Below are 12,686 nucleotides of genomic sequence, written 5' to 3'. Positions count from 1 at the left end.
AGGTACAGATTATTAGGTCAAATAATAAAACACACCAATTAAATGGCAATTACAAGAGACACATTTTAAGTATAAGGATACAAAATAATGGAAAATAAAAATATGTGAAAATATAGACACTGCAAACATCAACCAAAACAAAAGGGGGTGCAGTTATAGTAATACCAGACAAAAATGAATGTTAAGACAGGAAGCATTATCAGGGCTACAGAGGGATAATGAGGAGGAGTCCATCACCAAGAAGCTATGATAATTCTATATTTGTATACATTAATAACAACTTCAATACGTATAAAGCAAATGGATGAAATTAAAAGGAGAAATTTATAAAGACATAATTACAGTGGGAAATGTTTAGCATACCTCTCAGTAACTGCTAGGACACACAGAACCAATGAAGATATATCAAAGATGAAAACAGCAAGGTTAACAAACTTAGTCTTATTAGCATTTATAAAGTATCACTCATGGGACCAACAGTTGGCATAATGGCTATGTCGCTGGACTCCCATATAGTCAATCGCGGTTCGAGTCCCAGACCCGGTAGCTTAAACTCATGCCAGGCACGTGTGTGTGCGTGCCCAAGATACCAAGAGGAGAATGGAGGAGAAGGGATTGCATAGTGGCCATTTCCCCGGGGGGTGATTTGTCGCTTTATGTCTCTCTGTCTTTCTAGCGAGTGTACGTGCCGTATAGCAAAAACCTCTCAAAAAAAAAAAAAAGTATCACTCCTAACATAAGAATATATATTATTTTCAAAATAAAATGTGGGGGGAAAATGGTATAGAAAGCAAACATAGATAACAGAGACAGTGTGGGAGGAGAACAGGAGGTGGCAGAGGGTAAGAGATAGGGAACCAAGGATGGGGGGAAAAAAAAGCAAAACATACAGAAAACAAGAAATGGAAGATCATTTGCTAAGAATAACATGTTTGTTGATATGCTTGATTGAGACAATATACAGTGTACTCTGTATGGAAAATCTCATTTTGTATGCTGTAATGATGTACAGTAAATGAATGCAAATAAATAAATTGGAAAAAAAAAAAAAGTCTTGGGAACCAGCAGTTAGTGTAATGGCTATGTCGCTGGACTCCCACATAGTCGACTGCGGTTCGCATCCTGGACCCGGTGGCTTAAAACTCACGCCGGGCGCGTGTGCGTGCGTGCCCAAGATCCCAGGAGGAGAATGGAGGAGAAGGGATTGCGGCATGACCATCCACCCTGGGGGGTGATTTCTTGATTTCTGTCTCTATGTCTCTCTGTCTGGCGAGCGCACGCGCCCTATAGCGAAAACCTCTCAAAATAAAAAAAAAAAAGTCTTGTAACATTCACTAAAATGGTCAAAACTTGGGTCATAGAGTAAATCTGAATAAATTTTAAAGACTGAAATTATACAGAACATGTTTTCTTATTATTAGGTCATCAAGAAAGTTATGATGTATTTTTCTTTTCTATGAAAAAATGCATCATGATTTTCCCAATAACATAATTGAGCTAGAAACAAATAATAAAAAAGACAACCAGGGCCAGCAAGTGGCATAGTGATTAAGGCACTGGACTCACATGGACAACTGCAGTTCAAGTCCCAGACCCTGCAGTTTAAAACTCATGCTGGGTATATTTGAGTCCATCTCTCAAATCCCAAGACGAGAATGTAGGAGAGGGGATTCCAACGTGGCCATCCCTCAGGTGGGTAATTTCTCACTTTCTGTCTCTCTGTCTCTGTCTCTTCGGTGACATACATGCCCGATAGCAAAAAGCTCTCCCTCTCTCCAAAAATAAGACAATCAAAATATTCAGACATTGTAAATTAAGAAACACTTATAAAAATCTAATAGGTCAAAGAAAAAAATCACATTGAAAATCTTTTAATTAATCATAATAAGAGAACATAACAAAATTACGGGGTGCAGATAAAACTGTTTTCTTTATAGTCTTAAATGCTATAATTAAGTGTTGTGTTAAAAAATGAAGGCTGAGGGATCAGCAGGTGGTGTAATGGTTATGTCGCTGGATTCCCATGTAGTCGGTGGCAGTTCGAGTCCTGGATCTGGCGGCTTAAAACTCATTCCAGGCATGTGTATGTGCTTGATGTCCTGAGAGGAGAATGGAGAAGAAGGGATTGCAGCATGGTCATCCCCCCTGGGGTGGTGTGATTTCTTACTTTCTGTCTCTCTGTTTCTCTCTCTGTCTCTCCAGCGAGCGCATGTGGCCTAGAGCAAAAATCTCTCCACAAAAGAAAAAAAAGGCAAAAAAAAAAAAAGATGGAAGTATCCATTCCAAAAGTTAGAAAAAGAACAGAAATTAAACTCAAAGAAAGCATAAAGAAGGAAATAATGAAGTTCGGAATGTAAACCAATAAAATTGAAAAACAAATATATTAATATATTAAAGAAACAAAGACAAAAATGTTCCTTAAGAAGAATATTGGATTCTATAAACTGGTTAAGACTAATTTTTAAAGAGAGAAGAAAATCACAAATAACCAGCAGGATATTGACAAAGAGGACAGCACAGCACATTTTACAGACATCAGAAGTTAATAAGAGAGGGATTGGGCCCGTGGTCTAGTAGTTAAGGGATCCAGATCTTACATGGCTGACAGTGGTTTGAATCCCAGCCTTGGCAACTTGAAAAACATGCTGGGTACACGAGTGTATGAGCTCCAAATCCCAAAAGAATGGAGAAATGGAGATGGTATAACCATACTCCATTCGAGGGTGCTCCTTTCTGTCTCTGTCTTTCTGTCTGTCTCTGGCAAGTCCATGTGCCTTCAGGTATTTTTTTTTTTTAAAGTTAGGAGGGGCCAGATGGTGTCATAGATATAAAACAGAACGATCTGCAAGTTTGTGTCTAGAACTCCCTGAGTTGGGTTGATATATGCATTCTCATGATCTGGGACTGGATGAGGCTGGGAATAGATTGCAGCATTAAGATCCTATAGAGTGTGCTGTCTGTCTCTCACTTGTGGAAGAAATAAATAAATAAGGAAATAAACACACAAACAAACTTAGAAAGGTAAAAAGAGGATTCAACAAGCAATGACTTTTTTAATGCCAACAATTTCAATGAAAATTTTAAAATAAACCCCACGCCCTTCTGGCCCCAGGCTCCTCAGAGGCTGTGGGTTTTGGTGCAGACGTGGCCAAGTCCAAGAACTACACCACACACAACCAGTCCTGAAAATGGCACAGAAATGGCATAAAGAAAGCCTGATCACAAAGATACGACTCTATCAAGGGGATGGACCCAAGTTCCTGAGGATCATGCATGCGCGTTGCCAAGAAGCACAGAAGGAAGGCTCTGAAGAAGATGCAGGCCAACAACGCTAAGGCCATGAGAATGCAAGTGGAGGCCATCAAGGCCCTCCTAAAGCACAAGGAGGTTTAAGAGGGCAGCAGCCACCAGCTCAGTGGACTTGCCTACATTGCCCACTCTAAGCTCAGGAAATGTGCTCACACCCCATCACCAAGAATCTCAGGCTCTCTTGGCCAACAAGGCAAAGGCCAAGGCCAGGACAGACCAAGGCCCAGGCCTCAGCTCCAGCTCTATCTCCATCTTCAGGTCTGGCTCCAGCTCAGGCTCCCAATGGTGTTCAGACTCCCACAAAACTCCATAGTAGAGGCCTCTACCAGTATGAGGACAGAAGGACTGGTGACCCCCAGGCTGCTCTCTGTGTGGGGCTGGTATCCTCCTATGCTGTATACAAATAAACCTGAGGCAGGGGGAAAAAAAAAAGAAACCCCACGACCTACCAAATGTATCAAAAGAAAAAATGGAAAAACATTAATAATCTTGTGATGATTAAATAAATTGAATTCATGGTTAAAAATCTTCTCATACACCTAAAAAACACATCCAGATGGCCCCATTGGTAGATTCCACTAAACACTCAACAAAGATAAATATTTATTTTACAGGTTTGCTAGAAGATAGAGCATTTCCTAACTATTATATGAGGATAGAATAACCTATATCCCCAAACTGAGAAGGGTATTATAAGAAAAAAAACATAAGCTTATTTCCCCAATGAGTATAGACATAAAAATCCTAAATAAGATATTATTAAACTAAATACAGCAATATAGAAAAAGACATTTAATGAGCATGGAATAAAGGTTGGCTTAATATTTTATATAAATTGTTATTATTTTCCACAGTAAAAAAATAAAGGGAAAAATTATATCAATAAATACAAAAGAATCATATAATAAATTTAATACCCATTTATGGTAAAAATTCTTAGCAAACTAAGAACAAATGGAAATTTCCTTTTGTAGACTTAAAAATGACTATAGAGAATAGGTAAAATAATGAAACTTCTATCAGAAATTGGAAATAAGAAAAGTATATTGGATATGCCATTTCTATTCAACATTGTGTCAGAGGGCTTAGGCAATGCAATAAGGAAATAGAAGAAAATAAAATGTATAAGAATTGAGAGGAAGAATTAAAACTACCATTACGTACAAATACATGATTGTATACATAGGAAACCCAAAGAATCACAAACTGTTAGAAGTAATAAGTAAATGTGGCAGGGTTATGGAATACAAAGTTAACAAACCGAAGAAAAAAATCAGTAATTATATTTTTATGTGTCAGCAAGAATCAATTAGGAAATGAAATTTAAAAAGACAAGTATTACTGGGAACCAGCAGTTAGCGTAATGGCTATGTCGCTGGACTCCCATGTTGTTGACCGTGGTTCGCGTCCCGGACCCGGTGGCTTAAAACTCACGCCGGGTGCGTGAGCATGCGTGCCCAAGATCCTGAGAGGAGAATGGAGGAGAAGGGATTGTGGCGTGGCCATCCCCCTTGGGGGGTGATTTCTTGCTTTCTGTCTCTATGTGTCTCTCTGTCTGTCTGGCGAGCGCTCGCGCCCTATAGCAAAAACCTCTCCAAAAAAAAAAAAAAAAAAACAAGTATTACTGGGACCAGCAGGTGGCATGGTGGTTAAGGAGCTGGACACTCCCACATGGCCGACCACAGTTTGAGTCCTGGACCTGGTGGCTTCCTTTCTCACTTTCCTCTCTCCCTCTCTGTCCTCTCTCTGTGTCTCTCTCTGGTCAAATTAAAATGAATAAATGAATGAATAAATAAATCTTTTTAAAAAAAGGCAAGTATTACTTATAATAGTATAGAATAGCAAATAACTAGAAATAAATTTAATGAAAAAATATATATATAAGACTTCTACAGTGACAGTTGAAAACTGTTACTGAGATCAATTGAAGAAAATCTAAATAAATACAGGAATATGCTATGTTAATTCATAGGAAAATATCATTTTGTAATATCTTTTCTCCTCAAATTCAATGTAACTCAAATAAAAATTCCAGGAAGGCTCTAGGGAAATTGGCAAGCAGATTCTAAATTTACATAAGGTAAAGTGTCAAAAATAGCAGAAACAGCTTAGAAGAATGAATTTGAAGGATTTATACTACCAGATATTAAGATTAATTATAGGGGCTGGCAGGTGGCATGATGACTGGGGGTGCTGGACTGCCACATGACCGACTATGATTTGAGTCCCAGACCTGGCAGTTTGCTTTCTCTCTTTCACTTTCTCTCTCTTTCTCTTTCTCTTTCTCTTTCTCTTTCTCTTTCTCTTTCTCTTTCTCTTTCTCACTTTGTCCCTTTCTGGTCAAATTTAAATAAATAAATAAACAAGTTAAATAAAATAACTCTTTAAAAAAAGATTTATTATAATGTCACAATAATTTGACAGTGTGGGGAACCAATAGTTAGTGTAATGGCTATGTCGCTGGACTCCCACGTAGTCGACTACGGTTCGCGTCCTGGACCTGGTGGCTTAGAACTCACGCCGGGCGCGTGTGCATGCGTGCCCAAGATCCCGAGAGGAGAATGGAGGAGAAGGGACTGCAGCGTGACCATCCCCCCTGGGGGGTGATTTCTCGCTTTCTGTCTCTATGTCTCTCTCTGTCTGTCTGGTGCATACACACGCCCTATAGCGAAAAACCTCTCCAAAAAAAATAATAATAACATGACAGTGTGGTAGATATTAGGACAAGAAAAGAGAGATCAACAGAACAGAACTAAGAGACTGGAAATAATCTACATATATATTTTTGATAAAGATAAAAAATAGAGAGCAGTAAGGAAAGAATGGCTTTTTAAATAAATGGTGCTAGGTTCCAACAAGGGCTTAATAACAATAACATACAAGGAATTCAAACAATTTAGCACCAAAATCCTAAATAATTTTATTAATAATATGCAAATAATCTGAATAAATGTTTCTCAAAAGAAGATATTTTTCATATGGCCAACGGGCATATGAAAAAAAATGTGCAACATCACTAATAATCAGGGAAATGCAAACAAAAACCAGAATGAAATACCATCTCACTTTGGTTAGAATAGTTATCATCTAAAAGATTAAAAAAATAATGATAACAAATAGCAAATGCTAGCCAGAATGTGGAGAAAAGCGAACTCTTCTACACTGTTAGTAGGAATGTAAACTAGTATAACTATTTAAAAGACAGTATAGAGGTTCCTTGGAAAACTAAAAATAGAACTGTCATATTCCAGCAATTTCACTATTATGCATGTAGCTCCAAAAGAGAAAATCAGGGCCAGTTCCATGGCCTAGTGGTTAGGGCAGCCAGAACCCACATGCCTGTGCAGCTGGAGTCTCAGACCCAGTGGCTTAAGAAATATGCGAGGTACGTGTGCATGTGTACCTAAATCCCAAAAGAAGGGGAAGATAAAGGAGAAGGTATTGCAGCAAGACCATACCACAGGGGTGCTTTCTCCTCCTTCCTCTGTCTCTCTCTCTCTGTCTCCCTGACAAGGGCATGCTTCGTCTAGCAAAAAAAGAAGATTGCTCTATTTCATTAGCTATTGGGGAAATGCAAGTTAGTATAACAATAATATATCATGCCCATTATGTGTCAGAATGGCTAAAATCAAAATGATTGACATGTTGGTGAAATATGGGGTTTGATAAGCCAAAGCAAAGTCTCACAGGCTTAAACAATAGAATTTCTTTCTTTCTTTTTAAAGAATTATTTTATTTAACTTTATTTATTTATTTTAATTTGTCCAGGGGAGGACAGAGTGAGAGAGACCCCTGGGGGGTGATTTCTCGCTTTCTGTCTCTATGTCTCTCTCTGTCTGTCTGGTGCATACACACGCCCTATAGCGAAAAACCTCTCCAAAAAAAATAATAATAACATGACAGTGTGGTAGATATTAGGACAAGAAAAGAGAGATCAACAGAACAAAACTAAGAGACTGGAAATAATCTACATATATATTTTTGATAAAGATAAAAAATAGAGAGCAGTAAGGAAAGAATGGCTTTTTAAATAAATGGTGCTAGGTTCCAACAAGGGCTTAATAACAATAACATACAAGGAATTCAAACAATTTAGCACCAAAATCCTAAATAATTTTATTAATAATATGCAAATAATCTGAATAAATGTTTCTCAAAAGAAGATATTTTTCATATGGCCAACGGGCATATGAAAAAAAATGTGCAACATCACTAATAATCAGGGAAATGCAAACAAAAACCAGAATGAAATACCATCTCACTTTGGTTAGAATAGTTATCATCTAAAAGATTAAAAAAATAATGATAACAAATAGCAAATGCTAGCCAGAATGTGGAGAAAAGCGAACTCTTCTACACTGTTAGTAGGAATGTAAACTAGTATAACTATTTAAAAGACAGTATAGAGGTTCCTTGGAAAACTAAAAATAGAACTGTCATATTCCAGCAATTTCACTATTATGCATGTAGCTCCAAAAGAGAAAATCAGGGCCAGTTCCATGGCCTAGTGGTTAGGGCAGCCAGAACCCACATGCCTGTGCAGCTGGAGTCTCAGACCCAGTGGCTTAAGAAATATGCGACGTACGTGTGCATGTGTACCTAAATCCCAAAAGAAGGGGAAGATAAAGGAGAAGGTATTGCAGCAAGACCATACCACAGGGGTGCTTTCTCCTCCTTCCTCTGTCTCTCTCTCTCTGTCTCCCTGACAAGGGCATGCTTCGTCTAGCAAAAAAAGAAGATTGCTCTATTTCATTAGCTATTGGGGAAATGCAAGTTAGTATAACAATAATATATCATGCCCATTATGTGTCAGAATGGCTAAAATCAAAATGATTGACATGTTGGTGAACTATGGGGTTTGATAAGCCAAAGCAAAGTCTCACAGGCTTAAACAATAGAATTTCTTTCTTTCTTTTTAAAGAATTATTTTATTTAACTTTATTTATTTATTTTAATTTGTCCAGGGGAGGACAGAGTGAGAGAGAAAAGGAAAGTGAGAAAGCAAGCCACCATGTCCCAGACTTGAACTGAGGTCAGCCGTGTGAGAGTCCAGCGCCCCTAGCCACCACACCATCTGTTGGCCCTCCATCTTTCTTTGTTTTTGTTTGTTTGTTTGTTTGTTTTGTTTTTTTATAGAGAGATTTTTGCTATAGGGTGCGTGTGCTCACCATAGAGATAGAGACAGAGTGAGATAGAGACAGAATTTGAGCAATCCCCTCCCAAGAAGATGGCCATGCCAAAGTCCCTTCTCCTCTATTCTCCTCTCGAGATCTTGGGCATGCATGCACATGTGCCTGGCATGAGTTTTAAGCCACTGGGTCTGGGACTTGAACCACAATCAACTACATGGGAGTCCAGCAACATAACCATTACACCATCTGCTGGTCTCCAGAATATCTTTCTTCACAGTTCGAGAAGCTGGAAGTCTACAATAAAGGTATTGGGAGGGTTAGTCATTTCTGACTAACCTAACTTCTCTCCTAACTCTCCTTGACTTGCAGAGGGCCATCTTTCCCCATATTTTCATGTATTTGTCCCTTTGTTTATGTCCTAATTTCCTCTTCCTATAAGAACACCAGTCCTATTGGATTATGGCCAAGCCTGATGACCTCATTTAACAATAATTATCTCCTTAAACACCCTATCTTCAAATACAGTCCCATTCTGAGGGGCAGGAGGACTTCAATACATAAATTTTGGGAGGACACACTTTGGCCTAGAACATGGAACAACTGGACCCCCTCATATACTTTGAATGTAAATTGATATAAGTGCTTTAGAATATGGTTGGGCAATACTGAAGCTGAATAGACATACAGCCAGTAACCTGGAGACTCTATTCCTAGGTGTACATGCAACAGAAATACAGAAACATGCCCATCAAAAACATATACAAGAATATTCATAGAGATACATATTCATAATGGCCCCAATCTAAAAACAAATCCAGTATCTATAATGGATCCATGGATGGATACATTTTGGCCTAATTATACAACAGAATTCTAGGAATAAAATGAGCTATTTTTGGCTGGTCTCAATCTAGGTGAATCTCATGCACTTAATGTTGAGTGAAAGGAGACAGATGTGAAAGAAGATAGTTGGTATATTCTATAAACATTCATTTACAGGTGCCGGCAGGTGGCGTGGTGGTTAAGGGTGCTGACTCCCACATGGCCGACCATGGTTCAAGTCCTAGACTTGGCAGCTTGCTTTCTCACTCCCCCGCCCTCTCTCTCTCTCTCTCATTCTGTCCCTCTCTGGTCAAATAAAATAAAAGGAAGGAGGGAAGGAAAAAAGAAGAGAGAAAGACAAAGAAACAAAGAAAGTTAAATAAAATAATCCTTAAAAAAAAAAAACACCTTGTATTTACATCAAATTCAAAAATAGAGAAGACTAATTTGGGCATTGAGGAGAAAATGGGGTAGTAACTGGGTCTCACAAGGAAATTTCTGTTCCTTGATTTGGGTGCTCACTTTGTGCAATTTTAGAATTGTGCACTTAAATTTTTGTGTAATTTATGGGCCAGCCCCATAGCCTAGTGGTTAGGAGAACTGGATCCCACATGGCTGACTGTGTGGTTTGAGTCCTGGCCCTTGCAGCTTGAGAAACACACCAGGTGCATATGCATATGTGCCTCACATCCTAATAGAATGGAGCAATGGAAGAGAAGGGATTTTGGAGTGACCACACCCCATTGGGGTATGCTTTCTTTCTCTCTTTCTCTGTCTCTCTTTGGTGAGTGCATGTGCCAATCATTAAAAAAAAAAAAAAGGGAAAAATGTTTTGGGTGCGAGATTCGCAGTTTGGCTTATAATGGCTATGTCGCTGGACTCCCATGCAGTCAACTGCGATTCGAGCCCTGGACCCAGTGGCTTAAACTCACTCCGGGCGTGTGTGCGTGCCTGCCCAAGATCCCTAGAGGAGTAATGGAGGAGAAGGAACTGCAGCGTGGCCATAGGGGTGATTTCTCTCTCTCTGGAGAGTGCACACACCTATAGCAAAAACCTCTCCAAAAAATAAAAAAGTTTGTGAGTGCACGCACCTACAGCAAAAACCTCTCCAAAAAAAAAAAAAAAAGTTTGTGTGCAATTTCATTCAGTATATTAGTTAATTTTTAAAAAGTAACGCATCTTAGATCAGCCTGATACTTGTGTGCAACTGATTAAAATACAAACACACACCTTTGTCAGGACAATTCAAATGTCCCCATTGATCAGTCTGCCTCAAGCAGGAGGCTAAGAAGTCAATCAGTGTTAGTCTCCTCAGTCTGCTGACAGCATTTCTAATTCACCTCCTCATCAACAGTTCAGAATGTCTCCCAAAAGGCTATACTTTCAATAGTCTAAAGAACATTAAATTGACTGTCTTAGAAAGGGGAGCTTAAATAAGGGCCTTTTTATTATGAAATTGAGAGGAAAGGCTTTAGGAGAGAAAACAACTTGGGTAAACAAGACAAGAATAGACCCAACAAATGTACCCAGATGTGGTCTTGATCCCCAAGGAAGCCAAAACCAATTTTCAGCACAGATCTCTCTGAAGGATGTAGTTTCCTTATTCCCAACTGATTATTTAGCTGAATTTGGGCATTAGATGTCCCAAAGCTAGTTGAGTTTGCATTTACCATTCCCAAACCTCTCTCTTCTCTTCTCTATTCCCAGAAACCATGGAAACCCGTAATCAAAAGCAACCCTTACCCTCCTCGTCCTTATCCCAGGGGGAAGAACAGAGCACTCAGAGCTGTAGCTTTGGATTTAACAAAGAAAAAGAAAATTGAGCTAACCGAAGAGTTGCCCTTGGAACTCTTAAGAAGATTTGGCATCTTTGTACTTCATGTGATTCTGGGAGAATTCTGCATCAAAACAGTTTTTTTTTTTTAATGTCAATCTCGGTTTTATGAATATTCCAGTAATCAAAGGTGGCGATTTCCTCCTAGGCTGATGCCTCCTTGGCCCCATGCCATGACTCTTGCTCTCCCATCTAAGGAAAGTGAATCCTGGCAGGTCTCATGGGAGTTTTTGGAAATGGGCGTGGTGGTTACTAAACCCAGGGACAAGAGGGCATACTCTATTCCCGGGTGTATCCCACTTGCTCTTGTTTGGACGTGTTTTGGATCAATAGGCCCCTTTTGAAAAATAATTCACTAAGTATGTAGCTTGTGTGAGTTTTACCTAAACTAAAAAAAAGGCAGAGAGAAAAACGAAAACTCCCTGCAGGAACAAGTATCTTGCTAAGAGAAGGGAACTGACTTTTTTTTCCTTAGTAGGAACTTTGCTGCCTTTTGGAGTACATATATCCTATATAGAATCCTTAAAAGAAGAGGAGGGGAGGAGAGTGTTCCCAAAGAATGACTGATTATATCCATAAGAGCAAGCATTAAGAGGCAAAATGAACCTAAGTGTTTTCAGAGAAATGTGACAAGTGCAGAAAGCCACTCTAGATGTTCTGATTTCCTTGCACAGTGTGGAGGGCTTTGATTCTCTTGATTGGACTCTCAAAGACTTTGCTCCCACATAACCTTCTCGTGGATTGCCCTGACCATCTTATTTATTTATTTAAATTTGCCAGAGGACACACCAAGAGAGATACAGAGAGAGGGAGAGGAAGAAAGCACCCCCAGTGGGACACAGTCTCACTGCCTTCCCTTTTCCATTTCTCTATCCTGTTGGAATTTTGGGCATGCACCTGGTGTTTTCTTTTCTTTAAGAATTATTTATTTAGGGGCCAGCAGATGGTGTAATGGTTATGTCGCTGGACTCCCACATAGTCAACTATGGTTCAAGTCCCGAACCTGGTGACTTAAAACTCATGCTGGGTGCATGTGCATGCATGCACAAGACCCAGAGTTGAGAATGGAGGAAAAGGAATTGCCACAGGGCCATTCCCCCGGGGGGTAATTTCTCACTTTGTGTCTCTCTGTCTCTCTGGCAAGCGTATGTATCCTATAGCAAAAAAATCTCTCTCTTAAACAAATGTATTTAATTTTATTAATTATTGTTATTGTTTTAATTTTCTATAGGGCACATGTGCTCACCAGAGAGAGACAGAGAAAAAAAGCGAGAGAAAGTGAGAAACCAAGTCACCAGGTCCAGGACTCCAACTGTGGTCAGCCATGTGGGAATTCCAGAGCCTTAACCACCACGCCACCCAGGCCCCACCTGCTGTTTTAAGCTGCTGGGGCCTGAATTTGTAGTTCATGGTCAGCCATGTAGGAGCTGGCTTCCTTAACAACTAGGGCATGGGTTCTATTTAAAATGTACTCCTTTCCATGCCTGTTCTCCTTAGCCTCTTCTATCTTTTCCCCACGGTACTTATTCCCTAAACAGTTTCAGTTTATTCCTGTGCTCTGTCTACTGTTTATGGTCTGTCTCCTGCTG

Source organism: Tupaia chinensis, unplaced genomic scaffold (genome assembly GCF_000334495.1).
Source record: "Tupaia chinensis unplaced genomic scaffold, TupChi_1.0 Scaffold145396_1, whole genome shotgun sequence".
NCBI lineage: Eukaryota > Metazoa > Chordata > Mammalia > Scandentia > Tupaiidae > Tupaia > Tupaia belangeri.
The sequence above is the reverse complement of the archived record's forward strand: the minus strand, read 5'-3'. Positions refer to the sequence as shown.